Source organism: Vipera berus (genome assembly GCF_964194415.1).
Source record: "Vipera berus genome assembly, chromosome: 4".
In the NCBI taxonomy this organism is placed as follows: domain Eukaryota; kingdom Metazoa; phylum Chordata; class Lepidosauria; order Squamata; family Viperidae; genus Vipera; species Vipera berus.
This window is the reverse complement of record NC_138206.1, coordinates 108,286,134-108,307,096: the sequence shown is the minus strand read 5'-3', so window position 1 is coordinate 108,307,096 and position 20,963 is coordinate 108,286,134.

The window sequence follows — 20,963 nt, the reverse complement described above, 5'->3', positions numbered from 1 at the left end:
TTGCACTTCATGGTAAACAGTGTAGGCAGACTAGGTGAAAGAGCCATTATATTTAATTTAAAAAATGAAAGTATGGATGAAAAAGAAATCATCTCCTTCTTTCTTTGGTTACACAAAGCACGAATGAATTAAAGTCTGCTTTTTATTATGTTCTCTTCTCCCTCATCCATCAAAGATTCAAAACTCCATTTTTAACTGTGGTTAGGCTTAGAAGTGAGGCAAAAATAAGAAATTCTAGAATGTTTTGTGTAACAATATTGGTCAAGGCAGAACCTGTAATGGAATGGGGGAATGACTTTGGACATTGGGAAGAAGAGCCACAGACTAGACCAGGACTCTTTAAACTCGGCCCTTTTATGACTCATGGACTTCAACTCCCAGAATTCCTCAGCCAGCATGGCTCAGCTTTGGCTCTCCCTTTCCCCTCAGCATGGCTGGCTCAGGAATTCTGGGAGTTGAGGTCCACGAGTCATAAAAGAGCCAAGGTTGCCTACCCCTGTCCTAAGCATACAGTATACTTATTTTGCTTAATAGTTAATCCAGGGATACTCCAGACTTTACACTGTGTACCTTTAATTTGAAGGTCTGACTTATATAAACATCATACAGTAAGTGTCACCACAGGCTTCTTCTCTGTTGATTTCTGAGAAGGAAGTCCAGCCTCCTGTTCTGATTTTTCTCTGTTTATTCCATCAGTACTGTCTGTCTGCACTGCAGGAAGATATCACTCTGATCCAACAATTTGTTCTCCTTTCATAGCACAATCGTATTCACCCCAGGGCTCAGCTTTTACCTCTGATCCCACTTTTGAATTATTGAAGTCCATTCTGTTCTTTTTCATATCAAAATAATGCAACACAGTTACAAATGGAAAGGCTTCCCCTATAAGGATACTTTAATCTCCCTGTAATTATTATTCAGTTTTGTTTTGTTTTGTTTTGCATTTAGCAGTTTTTCATTTAAATATCCTGGATGGAAGGAATACTGCTTAAGCAATCTGTCTTGCATTTCAAATGCACATTTATCATGACAAAAATAAATAAATCAATCCATTTTTTTTTCTGTCCAAGGAGAGAAAGCATGGTGTGAACTTTAATAAATCAAAACATTGGGTTCACATGGGACTTCAGCTGGAAGATCTTTAGAAGTTGTGGGTAACTAAGTTAGCCCTTTACCCTGAGCCAGATTAATAAAAATGAAGAGCTGATCTTAAATTTTGCATAGTATAATTCCTAAAGGATTTATTTATTTATTTATTTATTGATGGGATTTATATCCCGCCCTATCTCCTGAAGGACTCAGGGCGGCTCACAATAAAACATATAATAAGTGCATAAATCAAGATAAAATGAAATTGAGAACATCAGTGCAATAAAAAATTAGAGAATTTAAAAATGAATTAAAAATACTAAATATAAATTAATTAAAATGCCTGTCAGTCTAGGTCAGCTTGGTGGAACAGGTGTGTTTTGAGGCCGCGGCGAAAGGATTGGAGGTTTTGGGCCATCCGAAGCTCAGGGGGGAGCTGATTCCATAGGGTTGGTGCTCCCACAGAGAAGGCCCTCCCCCTGGGGGTCGCCAGCCGACATTGCCTAGCTGACGGTACCCTGAGGAGGCCTTCTCTGTGTGAGCGTACTGGACGATGGGAATTTGTTCCTGGCAGCAGATGGTCCTGCAAGTATCCCGGACCTAAGCCATGTAGGGCTTTAAAGGTAAGTACCAGCACCTTAAATCTCACCCGGAGGGCAACTGGTAGCCAATGCAGCTCACGCAGGAGGGGTGTAATATGGGAGTATCGGGAAGCTCCCATCACAACCCGTGCAGCTTCATTCTGCACCAGCTGAAGCCTCCGGGTGGTCTTTAAGGGCAGCCCCATGTAGAGAGCATTACAGTAATCAATACGGGAGGTAACGAGTGCGTGGGTGATGTTAATGGAAGGTTCTTGGTTCAAATGACACTGTACTCACAAACTCTTTAGTTGAATATAGGCAAGCTACATATATTTACTCTGATATCTTCCCATCACTACAATGCAGCAATTAATATGGATTCTACTTCAAAGATTGCTAAATGCTTAAGTATCCCAAAGGTGCTTTTTCAAAAGGCAACTGGACTTTGTTTTTCCTTGGAGACATTTCGTTCCTCCTTCTTAAGCTTCTTGGATGAGAAGTGAAATGTCTTCAAGGAAAAAAAAAAGGCCAGTTGCCTTTTGAAAAATGAACCTTTGGGACAACCATGACCCGGATGACTGAGAATCTCCATAGACAAATATTAAGATAATTTTTCATGATTCAGAACTATGCCTAATTTTGCTCTGTGAAATACACTGGTTTGAAATTTACTGATTTTACTAAGCTGCTGGTGAATTGCAGCTTTTCTTAAATTGAAATGTGCTATAAAAAGGTCTATAAAAGCCATGACACAGATGAAATCACACAGAGGTGTTTAAAAGATAGAGGTAGCTTTCAATCCCAAGCAATAGCATCATGCAAAACATTCCAAGAAGTTCTTTCCAAAGCATGTTTTTGCAAGCAAAACACCTGTTTCAAGGTGTTAAAGCAGTTACAGCTTGGGAAAGCTCATGTGGCTTCTTTGAAGGCTGCCTCTGTTTGCATGCGTGTCAGCCTGCAGAGTCCCTTGACTTCAGTGGTGGTCCTAAAGGAAGTGTCACTGGGTGTGCACAAACATGCACGAACACACAGGAAACTTTCCAAACAGCTGTGCTGAGCCTCCCAGAAGATGTGGCTGTCTTGAAGCAAAACAGGTCCTTTGGTCTGCTACAGTATTATGCTTTGTGGGGCACCCCTTCCAAATAGTGTACTAGACCATTTACAGCACACAGGAGAGATTTTTATTGCTATTTATTTTGACACTGTTTCCCTCCCAAAGATCTCTAGGAGGGGAAAAAAATCAATAGATAAGTAACACTTCAATAAAATAGTTTTGATCAAATGATCAGCAGTAAAAGAACTCAGCTGAAAAGACGGGAAAAAAGAATAAAACACAATGAAACACAACCTTTAAAACAAAATTAATTGAAAATGGTAATTTAGTCCATTTTGCCAAGATGTATAAATTACATCTTGGTGAGATGTAATCTTGGTGGGCCTTCTCTGTGGGAGCGCCAGCCCTATGGAACCAACTTCCCCTTGAGCTCCGGATGGCCCCGGATCTCCGGTCCTTTCGCCGCGGCCTTAAAACACTTCTTTTCCATCAGGCTGACCTGGACTGACGACAGGGATTTTAAAATGTTTTTTAATTTTTAACTTCAATTTTAATTTATTCTATTGGGGCTGTTAATTTAATTCTTTTTAACTTTTGTATCGTTGTATTTTATTGTTGTTAGCTGCCCTGAGTCCTTCGGGAGATAGGGCGGCATATAAGTCCCAATAATAAATAAATAAATAAATAAATATATAAATAAATAAGTGTTGAGAATGAATACAGAGGATGAATATATTAAATATTGTATGATCAAATAGGCAAGAAACTTTGGTTATAACATAATGCTTGATCAGTGTGGAGAGTATGAGAAGTAGAGGCTGAAGCCCACAATGATACCTGATATTAACAATGTATGCCATAGAGTAGGGGTCTTCAAACCTGGCCCTTTTATGACTTGTGGACTTCAACTCCCAGAATTCCTCAGTGAGGCATGTTGGCTGAGGAATTCTGGGAGTTGAAGTCCACAAGTCATAAAAGGGCCAAGTTTGAAGACCCCTGCCATAGAGTGTCTGGAAACGGAGTGACATTTAAGCTGTAGTAATAAATATTACAATTACTACAGTACTACAGTACTGTACTACAGTACTACAGTACAGTACTACATAGAGACTAAGTGAAACAAGAAAATTCTTCCTGTTACATTTTTCTACTGTTGTCTCTCTTCCTTTCATCTTCCAACTCCATTTCACCTATTCTTCCTTCTCTATTCTACAAAACTTCTTGGTTTCTTATCCATCATCATCTGTGATGGGTATTTTTTCTGGGGGGGGGGAGGTGAAGAGAAGGAATAAATCTTCTAGAATACAAAAGAACCATAATTTTTAAGAAAAAATCATAGGGAAGCTTAGAAAGGGATGCTGGAATATTTTTGCTGCTGGAGTAAGAAACAAAATGACAACCCAAAGGTGCTTTTCAAAAGACAACTAGACTTTCTTGGTTTTTCTCCTTGAAAACATTTGGCTCCTCATCCAAGAATCTTCTTCAGTTCAATTGAAAGTCAAGTTGCCTTTTGAAAAGCACCTTCGAGTTGTTGTGTTCTTGTTTACTCCAGCAGCAAATATAAGCTTTTCGAATGAGAAGCTTCTTGGGTGAAAAGTGAACCATTTTAAAGGAAAAAAACCAAGAAAGTCCAGTTGCCGTTTGGAAAGCACCTTTGGGACAACCATGACTTGGATGACTGAGAATCTCCAGAGACAACAACAACAACAACAGCAATGATGACATTTCCACAGTATAAGTGGAGAATACTTTTACATCTTATTATTGAGGAACCTCTATGCCTTTTGAATGGGTAATTTGGTGATTTGGTAATGACAGGAGCATTTCATTTTGAAGAGCAAGGGTAAATGGGAATTTATTTTATTTTTATTTTAATTCCATTTATATCCCGCCCTTCTCCGAAGACTCAGGGCGGCTTACAAACTTAGCAGTAGCCTTCATTCTATGTATATGCCTGCTTGTTAGGGCTTTCACACACACACCCAAGCGGCATTATTACAAAGTCAGCTTAATTGCCCCCAACAATCTGGGTCCTCATTTTACCTACCTCGGAAGGATGGAAGGCTGAGTCAACCTTGAGCCTGGTGGGACTCGAACCTGCACTAATTGCAGGCAGCTGGTGTTACTTAAGGGAATACTGGGGAAAAATCCATATCTTTAATGTCTGCCTTTGGTTGAAAAGAAGATACTGTACATTGTTGTAAACTGATAGTTAAAAAAGAATCATCATTTCAGAATAACAGAATAATAGAGTTGGAAGGGACCCTGGAGGTCTTCTAGTCCAAGCAGGAGACCCTATACCATTTCAGACAAATGGCTGTACAATCTCTTCTTAAAAGCCTCCAGTGATGAAGCAGCCACAACTTCTAAAGGCAAGTTGTTCCATTGTTTACATCCAGAGGGATGAGGGGATGACATCATAGCAGTGTTCCAATATCTCAAAGGTTGCCACAAAGAAGAGAGAGTCAAGCTATTCTCCAAAGCACCTGAGGGCAGGACAAAAAGCAACAGATGGAAACTAACGTAGAACTAAGGAGAAATTTCCTGACAATGAGAAGAATTAACCAGTGGAACAACCTGCCTCCAGAAGCTGTGAATGCTCCAACACTGGAAGTCTTTAAGAAGAGATTGGACAGCCATTTATCTGAAATGGTATAGGGTTTCCTGCCTGAGCAGGGGGTTGAACTAGATGACCTCCAAGGTCACTTCCAACATTATTATTATTGTTATTGTTGTTGTTGTTGTTGTTGTTGTTGTTGTTGTTGTTGTCACTGTCAGGAAGTTTCTCTTTAGTTCTAGGTTGCTTCTCTCCTTGATTAATCTCCGTCCATTGCTTCTTGTCCTGCTTTCAGGGGCTTTGGAAAATAGCTTGACTCCCTCTTCTTTGTGGCAGGCCCTCAGATATTGGAACACTGCTATCCTGTCCCCCCTCATCCTTTTCTTCATTAAACTAGACATACCTAATTCCTGCAACTGTTAAAACTGTTTCTATTAAATACTATATTTATCACCGTGACTACTGAAGCTATTTTTTTCTTCTCTAACATATAGTAACATTTGTACTTAAGAATATGACAAACAAGTTCAATACTGAATATTATTACCATGTCATTTTGGGAAAAGATCAGCATTGCTACTTAAGTGGTATGTTTTTGCTTATGTTTGTATGTATGTATCTGGTTATTTATTTACTTATCTGATTTATATCACTGCTCATTTCACATACATAATCCTGAGTGACTTACAGATTTAAAAACACACATAAACAAAAACAACCAAAAATCATAGCCACAAAAGACCATTAAAACAATAAAAAAAACCTATGAAAGCCATTAAAACACTCCATAATCTGTAGGAGAGTGTAATCAATCTCTGCTAACTGAATAGCCAATATTGCTATCACACCTCCATGCCAGATGACAAAGCCTTGTCTTCTGACTCTTCTTGAAGTCTGGTAAGTTTAGGGCCAGTTTAAATATCAACCTGCAGTCTTACAATTTATTTTTTCAACCTCCTACTCACCTTCCAAAACCTTGAGTGGATTTGTGCATGGAAACATTTTCCCAGACTAATTGTCCAGTCTCTCTGGCATGCAAAACAACTGTCCAAAAGAGCTCGCTATGGATGCTGTACAAATAACCTACACTTAACCACATGAGCTGCAGCGAGATTAAGCTAAATCTTCTTTTGATACTGAATGGGTGCTGTTTTCCAAGCAATTTGGTGGCCGAGACAAAGTCTCAAAAGTGCAAAACATTTGCATGCATCCCAAGCAAGTGGCAGATCTTTGGGCAGTGAGCATGGGAAATGAGAGAATTCCTATTTGTGCTGCTTCCAGCTCCTTGCCATCTTTTTTTTTTCCTATCCAAGCCAAAAAAATGGTGTTGCTCAATATTCCACAGTGGCCCAGTGAAAGGATGAATGGAATGTCATTCCCTTTTGTAGGCTCTGTGAGGAAAGAGACAAGGGCACAGTAAAGCTTTTATTGACCCAGCTCCAAATCCAGTGTGTCTAACTAGGAAATTGTTCATTCAGAGAGAAGCCAAAAAAGCATTTATGTTTTACTGTGGCTGAGACAGCAAAAACAATTCAGAAAACAATGATTGTGTTGAGTATGTTTTTTTTAAGCAAAGGAAATGTAGGGCTAATGCAGTCCATAATAATATATTGAATCACGTTGGATGTGGGGGTGAGGGCCAGTTGCATTGTATTAAGAGCATAACAGAATTGGAAGGGATCTTGGAGGTCTTCTAGTCTAACCCCATACTCAGACAGGAAACCCCATAACATTTCAGACAAATGCTTGTTCAATCTTTTCTTTAAAAATTCCAGTGTTGGAACATGCACAACTTCTGGAGGCAAGTTGTTCCACTGATTAATTTTTTCAGGAATTTCTCCTTAGTTCTAGGTTGCTTCTCTCCTTGATTAGTTTCCATCCATTGTTTCTTTGTCCTGCCTTCAGGTGCTTTGCAGGATAGTTTGACTCCCTCTTCTTTGTGGCAACCCCTGAGATATTGGAACACTGCTGTCATGTCCCACCTAGACCTTCTTTTCATTAAACTAGACATATCCAATTCCAGCAACCGTTTTTTATATGTTTTATCCTCCAATCCCCTGATCATCCTTGTTGCTCTTCTTTGCACTCTTTCTAGAGTCTCAACATCTTTTTTACATTGTGGTGACCAAAACTGGATGCAGTATTCCAAGTGTGGCCTTACCAAGGCATTGTAAAGGGGTATTAACTGATGAGATAGCAACAAAGGCAATGCTCCCTTCCCAAGATATGCAGTGAGGTACCATATCAACATGCAACCAATTGTTACTTTTCAGCTCTCTGGCAGATTTTGTTAGCCAGCTCAGGAAAACTGAGTGGATGAAAGATTGAAGGGAAGGAAGGAAAGTTCACATGGAAAACTTGGAAAGCTGAACTACATTGCTGGTGTTTTGGGTTTAGCTCATTGGATCTCATCATCTACAGCAGGAGTGTCAAACTGCCAGCCCACGGGCCAGATGCATCATAGCAGAACCGTGCCCACCCCATTACCGGCAATGGCAAAAAAGTCACGATACATCGCGACACGTCATGTGACATTGTGAGTTTGACACCCCTGTTCTACAGGCTTCTTCTGAACAACTAAACTAGGTCCAAGTAGATACTAAACCATTAATAAAAGCCCCCTAAGTTGTTATAGTCCTGTTACATTGATCAGAATATAGTAGTACCATAGAGATCCAATGTAATGCTCCAATATATTATTCCACATACTGTAACTGTGTGCTGATACTGGAAAAAATGGCGGAACTGTAATATATAATATAGTCTATGAGACATTTTAAAATGGAAGGAGGAAGCTAAACATGCATCTTCTGGTCTGGGTAGCAGCCATCCATTCATTTGACCTATTATTTGGTTTAGGCCTCTTTTCCTTTAGGCTTCTGCTGTACGTTATTCTTTTATGGAATTTATATTTTACCTTTTCTCTAGGAAGACAAGGCAATCTAGATAGCACTTCCACCTCAAAGATGATCCTCACTTCAACAACACTGTGATGTAGATTGAGAGAGTGACCGGTCTCAAATGAGCTTCCAAGCCGGAAATTTAAACCTAAATCTTCCCAGTCCTAGATTTCAATTACTCATTAATATTTTTGATTTCTGCTGGTTGGTATAGCCACATTTATTTACTAAAAATCACACCATTCTAGTCTGTTGCACAATGATTGCTGCAAGAAGGATGTGCAAGTTCAGGGAGACTTTCAGTTGTGGTAATCTGAAGGTGGATTGATCTAGGAGTTCAAGCCATGTAATACTTATTATTATTCAAAATCTCACCACTTCCTGCATCCAGTTCTACCTGGTGCTTGCCTATCCACTGTCATTGTAATGGCTGAGGGATTATAAAGGTAAAAGGTAAAGGTTCCCCCGCACATGCGTGCTAGTCGTTTCCAACTCTAGCGGCCGGTGCTCATCTCCATTTCAAAGCCGAAGAGCCAGCGCTTGTCCGAGGACATCTCCGTGGTCATGTGGCCGGCATGACTAGACGCCAAAGGCGCACGGAATGCTGTTACCTTCCCACCATAGTGGTCCCTATTTTTCTACTTGCATTTTTTACGTGCTTTCGAACTGCTAGGTTGGCAGAAGCTGGGAGGAGTAACAGGCGCTCACTCTGTTACGCGGCACTCGGGATTCGACCCGCCAAACTGCCGACCTTCTGATCGACAAGCTCAGCCTACTAACCCACTGAGCCACCGCATTGCCAATTTTAGTATAATGTAATATAAAATAGGCATTGCCAATTTTAGTGTAATGCCCTCTTTTATTGTTTATAGAGGGGCTTTTTATACTTGTGTTGTCTAAGACGTTTTGCAAGCAAAGGCAGTCAGAAAGAAACAAGAACACATTTATATTGCCTGAGGTGATTGAGAAATAAGAAATAGCCTTATCTTCTATTCCACATGAAGCAGATGAATGGATTTATCTCTCCTGGAACCTTAAGTGACTGTCGCTTTTGCCCTTTTCCAACAATTGCTGCCTGAGACATTTGCCTCACTTTGCCTATTGACAGGGAAGAAGTAACAATTCAGTATTTTTTCATTACAATTTTGCTTCCTATCCATTCATATTATTCAAAGCAAAATTTCCTCCTCCTCCTCCTCCTCCTTCCCATCCTCCTTCCTTCCTTCCTTCCTTCCTTCCTTCCTTCCTTCCTTCCTTCCTTCCTTCCTTCCTTCCTTCCTTCCTTCCTTCCTCCCTCTCCTGATAAAAAGGCTCCAAAAGCAACCAAAGTGAAAATATGGTATGCCTGAAGCCGTTGCCATTCAAAATAGTAACTCTTAAAGATGGGCTCTCCTAATTCTCTGACTTAGTACTTGAGGGACAGATAAGTTTTCAACAACTTAACAAAAGGCCAGCAGAGTTGGAGCAATCCTAACCTCAGCAAGTAGGTTATTTCACAGGGGTGGGCATTATTTTCATATTAATTAAGCCTAAGCCTATGTGAAAGATAACTTCACCCAGCGTTCATGTGTAGGCTAAAAAGTGGTGTGGAGGGAAAGAGTAGAGCCCTAAGGACTGTACAAGCAGGGATTTAGGCTGGACTTCTTCCCTTACTTCCCCTCTAATCAGCACCAACTAGAATTAGCCCCAGAGGAAGGAAGAGAATCATTACAACATTGTGACTCTTACTTCCAACTGTTTACGATGGTTCAAAAGGGTACTTGGCTTAGCTTCTAGAAGGGAAAGGTTGGATAAAGTTGAAAATTGTCCAACCCCATTGTATCCAACAATGGTTCTTGAAGAGAGTGCAGACTATTAGCATGAGGATCACAACTTTATTTAAGAATTAATTTACCACTGCCTGGTTCATATCATACCCAGAAGGCCTTTACCAACAAGGAGTTACATACTGTAGATCTAATATACTGGTGGCTACATTTAGAAATACTTTGTCCACTTCCTCAGGACTAATAGCCTAAAATTCTTTCCTGTAAAGCTGTAAAGGGCAGGGCCAAGCAACCTTATTCAACAGATGCGAGAAATATAGTGGTGCCCCTGCAGATGTTCTTGTGATCTTCTATTCCCAGGAGGGATTGGGTCCAGATTTAAAAAGCTGCTGGCTGGCTAACTGCAGATGTAATAAGGGTGGAAAATAGTTATATTTTCCGCTCTTATTGCCACAAGTAATTCTTAATAAAGCTTCTTACCCAAGTTTGGTTTTGGTGCTTGATATCAACATTATATTTTTTTGCTACGATTTTATGTTGAATGATTTGATTTAAATAGAGCTTGAAAGTATCTTGATGATACTTTCAGCTTAAATTCCTTAAAAATCTATAGCTTCTCCTCCAGCCCCTACCACACTGTTTAACCTCAATAACCAGACATCCTACATCTGCATTTCTACTTCAGTATATAATAGCATATCAGCTTAATAGTTCTGTTAAGAAAGACATTTAATGGGACAAATTCTTTCTCAGAGAGAAAAGAAAATAGTATAAAACTTGGCAAGAAAAAGCTTGAAAGAGAAGCAACTGTTTTCCATTGGCTTTTGCATTTGAAACTTTAGAAGTTTAAAGTAAAATTTTAAGCCCAATGTTTATGTGATTAAAGCTTTTTGAATGAAATAGCTTCTAGATCCTAAGAGTGAGTGTAGGTCAAAATTTATGATCTATCAATATAAAAATCAGTTTTTGGCATCCTTGATAGTTTATCGCGTCCCTGATATCAAGGTAGAATAGAATAGAATGTGGAATAGTAGAATAGAATAGAGCTGAAAGGGACCTTGGAGGTCTTCTAGTCCAGCTCCCTGCTCAAACAGGAGGACCTATACCATCTCAGACAGGTGATTGTCCAGTCTCTTTTCAAAAACTTCCAGTGAGGGAACAGCCATGATTTCTGGGGGTAAGCTGTTCCACTGGTTGATTGTCCTCACTGTCAGGAAGTTTCTCCTTAATTCCAGGTTGCTTCTCTCTTTGATCAGCTTCCAACCATTGTTTCTTGGTGCTCTGGTGAACAACCTGACCGCCTCTTTGTGGCAGCCCCTCAGATACTGGAATACTGCTATCATGTCTCCCCTATTTCTTCTTTTCTTTAGACTACCCAAACCCAAGTCCTGCAGCCATTCTTCATATGTTTTAGTCTCCAGGCCTTTGATCATCTTAGTTGCTCTTCTCTGAATTTTTTCCAAACTCTCAATATCTTTTTTTGTGATATGGTGACCAAAATTGGCTGCAGTATTCCAGGTATGGTCTTACTAGTGGTTTATAAAGTGGCACTAGTACTTTGTGTGGTCTTAATTCTATGCCTCTGTTTATACAACCTAGGATTGTATTAGCTTTTTTGGTTGCTGCTGCACACTACTGGCTCATAGTTAAGTGATCGTCCACTAGGACTCCAAGGTCTCTCTCACAGTTACTGCCTCCAAGCCAGGTCTCACCCAATATGGTAATAATGGTTGGGTGGAACACAGGTTGTAACCATTTAACAACAACTGAAGTTACGACTCACCCCTCAAATGTACTTACAACTTGGTTCAGAAGTTCCAACAGCTCCACGGTCAAGTGATTGCATTTCAGGTGCTCAGCAACTGACTCTGTTGCTCACAGATGTACAAGTAAACTATAATTTAAAAGTAGCCATGATTATTAACATTATATTCCCAATTAGTAAAGCAATGTATGCATTTCCACATCATACAGTATTTTATTTATCCCTTGAGATATGTTAGCCTAGAAGATAATGATTAACCAAAGCTCAGTCAGTAAACTAAGACCTTTTGAGTGGAAAACCTCTGTATTTACACTTCAGAAATCCAGAATTCTTAGTGACTATAGCACACTAATTTTAAGCTTAATGATCATATACTTTAATTTGCTGCCCAAAAATCAAACCTAATTTGTACATTATCCACTGTTGTACAGTTGTTTCATATGATATGAATTAAATAAAGCCCTTGATCTGCTTATTTCTAAACATTTCCACTGCAAATGTTGGGAGCAAATGGTTTAATCTAGAAAGAGTGTTGCAAGAAATGGTACTTTAGTCACTTCTATTTTAATAAACAGCAGTTCATCAGCTTGTAGGAAATGATTATTTTTATGCTATTATTCAGTTTTAGGAAAGAGCATTTACCTCTGTCTTTAAGGACATTCACCCCAAGTGTTTTTCTGAATTGATAAAGAGGGTCAGAAACTCATATTAATTATACTTATGAGTACAATATGAAGGTTATAGAAGCCATCTACAAATAGAGGTTGTGTGCATATACAGTTCTATTACTCAGAGTTTTGTAGTTAGTATATGCATATAAAGGGACGCGGTGGCTCAGTGGGTTAGGACGCTGAGCTTGTCGATCAGAAGATCAGCAGTTTGGCGGGTCGAATCCCGAGTGCCGCGTAGCAGAGTGAGCGCCTGTTACTCGTCCCAGCTTCTGCCAACCTAGCAGTTCGAAAGCACGTAAAAATGCAAGTAGAAAAATAGGGACCACTACGGTGGGAAGGTAACAGCGTTCTGTGCGCCTTTGGTGTCTAGTCATGCCGGCCACATGACCACGGAGACGTCCTCGGACAAGCGCTGGCTCTTCGGCTTTGAAACGGAGATGAGCACCGGCCGCTAGAGTCGGAAACGACTAGCACGCATGTGCGGGGGAACCTTTACCTTTTTATATGCATATAAAGGGTTATGCACATACTGTACATAAACTTTAATTCATGATTCTGTTTGGAAGTCTTTTGAAAGGTTACCTGGTCTTTTTGCCCTCCCTCCCTCTGTGTATCCAAAATAGTAGATAGGCTTTTGCATATGCACAAGTAAATATATTTTCAAGTTCTCATTATCTGATGTTTTATAATTTCTGGTTGTTAAGCTGGAATGGTACCCGCTGTGAAAAGGGTTGACAAAGACATGGTCAAGGACAGTTTTCAGAAGTCAGGATTGTAAATGATGATCTTAAGTTACAGGAAAGAAGATTCTGACTGAATGTTAAGAAAAAAACGTCCTGTCAAGTTTCCGAGGTATGGGCTTTTCAAGTGACTCTGAGGCATTGTTTACCTTAAAAGTCCTTTATTCAGCCTAATACACCAGCAAATGCTTGCTCGAAGGAAGCTGGAATCTGAAATCTCCGCCCCCTTGTGCAATATATTAAACACAATTCTCCACCTTTCTAATTTTGTCATTAATCATATTCTCCAATTAATTTAAAGAATCAGTTTCCCTTCCATTAGAAAACCCGCCAAGGTCTTATCTTCTTTAGTTAGAGATGGCCTTGAAAGTGCAATCCTACTCGTTCCCCCTCCCAACCTTAAACTCAAAGCAATACACAAGTTTAACATATGAAATGGCTGCTTCTTCATCTCTTGTCAAGCAATAACATTCGATGTTAGCAGCGCTGACACTTCCTAAGAATAAGAACAATTCAGTAATTGAACCAATTGTTCTTTTTTTTTTTTATTCTTCAAGCAAAAGGGATGCTTGGAAGATGACCTAAGTACTCCCTTACAGATTCAAGTATGGCATTGAGAAGTCTCATTTCTGACTGTATCTTTCAGTCACTTTTCCTTCATTTTCCTTCTCTTATTGGCTAGCACTTGGAACACTTACAGGAATGTAGGAAAGAAAAGGAAGGTTAGTCTAAACCAGGGGTCCCCAACCTGGTCCTGGGCCATGGGATCTTTGCCAGTGGGCCGCAGAAATGGCTTGTCAGTGGGCGCACATGTAGGCATGCATTCCCCCCTACGCGTGTTAGCTCCAGTGGCCCCATTTGTGCATGTGTGAACAGATATGCTAGCGCAGGGCAGGTGTCTGCAGCCTGTTTGCACATGTGCTGCTAGCCGCCATGGGGGGTGCGTGGCCATTCATACATGCACACGGTGCCACATGCATACGGTCCCACATGCACACCTGCCACATGCATGAATGGTGCTGCTAGTGCCACACCAGTGTGCACAGCCCCATGCACATGCACACATGTGCACACACCAATTATAAAGGTGCTCTCCTTCCCCCTGGTCCAAGAGAGTGTAAAGATGGCCTGTGGTCTAAACTATCTCTCTTTTCTTTGTGGCTTTCTGCACACTGCAAAACGCTGCAGAAGTATGAATGTCTATGGAGATTCTTAGTCATCCAGGACATGGTTGTCCCAAAGGTGCTTTTTCAAGAGGCAACTTGACTTCCTTCGTTTTTCCTTGAAGATGCTTTGCTTCTCACCCAAGAAGCTTCTTCAGTTCTTCAGAACTGAAGAAGCTTCTTGGATGAGAAGCAAAATGTCTTCAAGAAAAAACAAAAAAAACAAAATCACCTTAGGGGTACGTCTGAATGATAATTCCAAGGATCACTTCCATCTTTGGGGCTATTGTGGTGAGTAATCCAAACAAGAGGTGTGAGTTTTCCTGGCACCTGTAATTTATATTTTCTCCCCAGATTTTTATTCATTCCTTTGTTGAGAAAATGAGTAGGCCATCCTTGGACCTGATGTGGCCTTGCATCCTTCAGGCCACCCCTTCAGCAAGATCCCAATGCTGAGATTCAGTAGCAAATTACTCCTTAAAGTGACACACATTTTTGCCACTTGAGAGCAAAATTAAAACACAAAATAAATCTCTGGGGTATTGCGTTTCTCCAGCCATATAAATTAGTTGGAAAGAGAACTGAAAATTCTTCTCCTGCTTCTCTCATGTCTTCATTGTTTCATTTGTCTCTGTTGTGGCGGAACATTAAAAAAAAAAGTGGGAAAGAAACTTGCTTTAGGGAATGAGATCCCAGTTGTGAGAAGTTTGTCCATGAGAGAATTCACCTTAAGTTCCTTTTAAGCACTTGCCTTGGGAAAAAAGGAACTGCAGGACAGTTTACTCTGATTAGGTCATCTAATTCAAGAGCTACCAAATCCCTATTTCAATTTTTTTTCTATGAATATTTTTGGATCCCTTCTTAGATGAACATTAACTTTTTTAATGTCTTCCATCTTAAAGCCTGTATGTTTTAACTATACTCCATCATGTTCAGCAGATGAAAAGGACAGCTGAGGAGTCTGAAAGCTTTATTCCAACTTTGTGTGTGTGTGTGTGTGTGTGTGTGTGTGTGTGTGTTATTTATTTAAAGTGCCACAATTCCTACTGTATAATAAGGAAGCTTAAAAAAAACCAACTTCTGCCAAGTTGGAAAAATAACTCGGGTCTTTCATCGACCCACCGCAGAACAATATGAACTTGGTTTAAACCAAAGAGTGGTTCAGAATACATCTGACTGTTATTTTTAGACAATTTGGTATAATTATTTAATTAACGGAAATGCAGCATCGTGGCATTGAAGAATTTGAATGAGTGGGGAAGGGGATTGTGGATGGCTCTCCCAGCAGCTCCATTTCAAGCTAATTCACATTTCCAAAGAACGAAATGGGGAATTTTCATAGCTTGACCTTCATCCCTCTTTCAGCTTTGAGAAGCGATTCAAACCAAAGAAAGCCCTCTTCTGCCAGTTAACAGGAATGAGTGGTTGCTGAGGCAACAGGGTGATTCAGAGGAAAAAGGCTTTTAAAATAAAAATGGCTCCTCTCCAAGTTTTTTTTTTCCTTTTCTTTCTTTTTTTTCTTCTTCTTTTACTCTTGTGGCCAGAAAACACTGCTTGGGCTTTATAATCAATAAACCTGTTGTTTGCTGTGAAGGTTTCACTCAGACTTTGAATGCTGAGCTGGTTAAAAACAAGACATCCGTGCCAATTGCAAATAATAATTTACAGCAGGAAGTGAAAAATTAGCAGGAAGTTTTAGAAAGCTAACACTACTATCTTGAAGATGTTTTGGGCAACACCAGCCTACATGAACCCAAGCAATACTGTTTAAATTTGGGTCAATCTCTTGACATTTTTTAACAAACCATTTAACTGTTTAAAAAAACCCCATTTTTTAAACTATTACTTTATTTTTATTTTTTTAAAAAAACATTTTGCACACAGATTTGTGCAATTTGGAATCATTACTATGCTAACAGTCCAGAACTATTAATAGTATCTGTATATCTTTGCCTAGCATTTGCACATAAAAGAAACATTTCATGTTTGCATCCTGCCAGAATTTTTGGCACGTTTCCTCCCTATTCACCCCAGTGAACAGTATAAATAGGATGTTCAACTGGGCTCATTCACTAACCCATGGCATATTAATATTGTTGGAGGTCCAATTCCAATGGCACTAATTCAGTTCATGATATAATTAGAACAGAATAACAGAGTTGGTCGTGATCTTGGGGATCTTCTAGTTCAATGCCCTGTTCAAGCAGGAAACCTGGAACCATTTCAGACAAACAGTTTTCCAATCTCTTCTTAAAAACCTGAGTGTTGGAGCACTCACAGTTTCTGGATTCATTGTTCTAATTCAAGAAATTTCTCCTTAGTTCTAGGTCAGGAGTGTCAAACTGCCAGCCCGTGGGCCGGATGCATCATGCGGAAGCCACACCCACCCCATTGCCTGCAATGGCAAAACCATCCCAATACATTGTGAGACGTCACGTGACGTCACGTCACGAGTTTGACATGTCTGTTCTAGGTTGCTTCTCTCCTTGATTAGTTTCCATCTGTTGCTTCTTGTCCTGCCTTCAGGTGCTTTGGAGAATAGCTTGACTCCCTCTTCTTTGTGGCAACCCCTTAAATACTGGAACACTGCTATCATGTCACCCCTAGTCTTTCTTTTCATTACATTAGACATACCCAATTCCAGAAACTGTTCTTTATATGTTTTAGCCTCCAGACCCCTCATAATTTTTATTGCTCTTCTCTGCACTCTTTCTAAGTCTCAACCATTATTATTATTATTATTATTATTATTATTATTATTATTATTATTATTATTATTATTATTATTATTATTATTATTATTATTATTATTATTTATTGAATTTTTATACCGCCCTTCTCCCGAAGGACTCAGGGCGGTGAACAGGGCATATAAATAGAAATACAAAAGTTAAAAAAAAGATTAAATAATTGCCCAATTAAAACAATCAAAATGTAAAACCCATTAAAACCCTAAGGTTCCCCCATCAGGCCAGGCCAGCTTGTTCGAATAAATGGGTCTTTAACCCGTGCCGGAAGGAGCAAAGATCCGGTGCCATCCGGAGCTCAACCGGCAGTTGGTTCCATAAAGCCGGGGCACCCACAGAGAAGGCCCTCCCCCTGGGGGCTGCCAGTCGACATTCTCTGACCGGTGGCACCCTGAGGAGGCCCTCTCTGTGGGAACACACAGGGCGGAGGGGAGTCGACGCCGGCAGCAGGTGGTCCCCAAGGTATTCCGGACTCATGCCATGTAAGGACTTAAAAACCATCATCAAGACCTTGAACCGCACCCGGAAGACAACTGGTAACCAATGCAGCTCGCGGAGCAAAGGTGTAACATGGGAGTACCGGGAAACTCCCAAGACAACTCTCGCGGCCGCATTCTGTACCAGTTGGAGCCTCCGAGTGGTCTTCAAGGGAAGCCCCATGTAAAGAGCATTGCAGTAGTCCAGACAAGAGGTCACGAGCGCATGAGTGACCGTACACAGGGCATCCTGGTCCAGATAGGGCCGCAACTGATGCACCAGGTGAACATGAGCGAAAGCCCCCCTAGTCACGGCTACTATGTGATCTTCTAGAGTAAGCCGTGAATCTAGGAGGACTCCCAAGTTGCGAGCCCTATCCACGGGGGGTAAAAACTCACCCCCCATAGAAAGAGATGGAACATTTTGAATGTCCCGGGATGCCGGAATGTACAGCCACTCGGTCTTGTCAGGGTTGAGCTGAAGTCTGTTCCTCCCCATCCAGACCCGAACCGCCTCCAGGCAATGGGACATCACATCGAGGGCATCACTGGGGTGGTTTGGGGTCGAAATGAAAAGTTGGGTATCATCAGCGTATTGATGATACCCAACTCCAAAACCACGAATGATCTCACCCAGCGGTTTCATGTAGATGTTAAACAGGAGAGGCGAGAGGACCAATCCCTGAGGAACTCCACAAACGAGAGACCTAGGGGTCGACCTCTGCCCCCTGCCAACACCGACTGCGAGCATCGAATGTAGGGGATAATAGGTATTTACTCTGCATCTCTTCTTTTTCTACCATTCTGTCTACTTTTGTGTGAATTGAAGATGCTTCCTTTCCCTCCAGGCACCCATACTATATGTGGAAGACGTGGTGTTTTATACTTTTCTTGATAGGCTTTAGTAAATTAGGTGCTTTGTTTGTTCCTATTTGCTATTTAAAAAAAAAACTTTATTTCTGTTATTTTTATAAAACCCATCTCACTAATTTTGGTTTTTGTCACCATATTATAAAAGGATATAGAGAGTCTGAAAAGAGTGTAGAGAAGAGCAACAAGGATTATTAGGGTCCTGGAGGCTAAAACATGTGAAGAACGGCTGCAGGAATTGGGTGTGTGTACTCTAGTGAAAAGAAGGACTGGGGGGACATGATAGCAGTGTTCCAATATTTGAGGGGCTGCCCCAAAGAAAAGGGGGCCCAACCTATTTTCCAAGGCACCCGAAGGCAAGATAAGAAACAAGGGATGGAAACCAATCAAGGAGAGAAACAACCTAGAACTAAGGAGAAATTTCCTAATAGTGAAAACAATAAACTAGTGGAACAGCTTGCCTTTAGAAGTTGTGTGTATTTATTTTTATTTTATTTATTTTAATTTTATTTGTATACCACCCTTCTCCCGAAGGACTCAGGGTGGTGAACAGGGCCATACATGTTAAAAAGACAGAATACAAAAATTAAAAAAGATTAAACAAGTGCCCAGAACTCTTAAATAGATTAAAACGCATTTAAAAGTAATAAAAACCCAACCCCCTCCCATCAGGCCAGGCCAGCTTGTTCAAAGAGATGCGTCTTTAGGTCGCGCCGGAAGGAGCGAAGGTCGGGCGCCATCCGGAGCTCAACCGGAAGACGGTTCCATAAATCTGGCGCGCCCACAGAGAACGCCCTCACCCTGGGGGCCACCAGTCAGCATTCTTTGACTGGTGGCACCCTGAGGAGACCCTCTCTGTGGGAGCGTATTGGGCGGAGGGAAGTTGATGCCGGCCGCAGGTGCTCCCCAAGGTATTCTGGACCCATGCCATGTAGGTCTTTGTAGGTCAATACCAGCACCATTACTGAAGAGACTTGAGCATGAGATTGGACTTGATGATCTTCAAGGTTAATTAAGCATTACAAGTTAATTGAAGACCTCCCATTAATAAGATTAATTGTTCCCTTCCAACTTTGTTATTTTGTTAAAGTCTGGACAACCATTTATCTGAAATGATATAGGGTCTTCTGCTTGAGCAGGGGGTTGGACTAAAAGACTTCCAAGGTTCGTTCCAACTCTGTTATTCTAATCATTTCTCAGGTTAGATTTTTCTTCTTAGGTTTGAAGGTACAAAATAAAGAACAGATATTTATTTGTATTCACTTATTGGATTCAGTACATTGAACGTAATAAATTTTAATCCTCCTTTTTCTCTGTGCCTGTCATCAGGCAGACTAGGAACTATGTGATACATAAAAACTATGAGGCAGTCTTTCATGAATTCCATTACTGCACAAGTTACATGAATGAATTTTGAGATATACAGAATCCATTGCTGAAATTTGTTGATGAAATGGAAACATTGAATCTAGTGAAGTTCTATCAAATGCTTCCTTTAATTATATTATTGGAAGGAGGAGGAGGAGGAGGAGGAGGAGGAGGAGGAGGAGGAGGAGGAGGAGGAGGAGGAGGAGGAGGAGGAAAATACATTCCCAAAGAAAGTAGAATGGGACAGGTTTATATAAAATGTGCACATGTTAATGTACATATACTGATTTGGTATGCATAGATGCAAATTTCTTTTCTAGAATTAAAAAGAAAGAAAAATACTATCTTGAAATATTAAGCATTTAAATTTAAAAGCAAAAGCAAAAGGCTTAAGAAGATTGTGATTCAAGAAAATTTTAGTGGATAAAAGGGATAATAATTTTAGAAGAGAGAAAACTATTTTTTTTCCTGATGAAAGTGCCTTTAAAAATGCTGACTTATCATTAAGCAAAGTGTCAAAGACAGAAAAAAGCAACATAGAAAAAGAGAGAGAAAAACCTGTCTTTTATTTTCACACTATTAATTGATACATTTTCATTTCATCAGAATGGCAACCACAAGAAAAGCAACAAAAAAAATAGGAGAAGGAAGAAAAGGTTTATTAGAACCACTTGCAGATGAGGGTATTACACAAGATTTATTGCAGAAAATGTTTGACAACTTTGGCAAGAGGATGACTGCAATAGTTGCCAATAGTTTGGATGCTTTTAAAAAGGAAATGGAAGAAGGATTTGGAAGCATAAAAAAGGATATGAAAGAAGAAGCTAAGAAGACTGAAGAATCTGTAGGACAATTGGCTGAAGATGTAAAGCAAATTAATGACCAAGAAGCTTTGGCAAGCTAGGCAGAAGTTAAAAATAAACAGATGAAGGAAATTTGGACCACTTGGCATTAGCGGAACTGAGAGAAAAAAATATTTTCTTTAAGAATTAGGACAATTCAAGAAGTCCATGCAAAAAATATCAGGAAAAAAAGATTGTCGTAAGACCATCTAACTTTTTGGATTGGGATGAAGATGATACTGAGAGAGAGAGATGAGAAAGTTTAGAGCACCAGTACACAATTGCGAAAATTAAAAAAAATATATATTTCAATATGATTATTACTGTACTGAGTATACTATATGCAAAAAGATGGAAAGATTCAACATTACCCA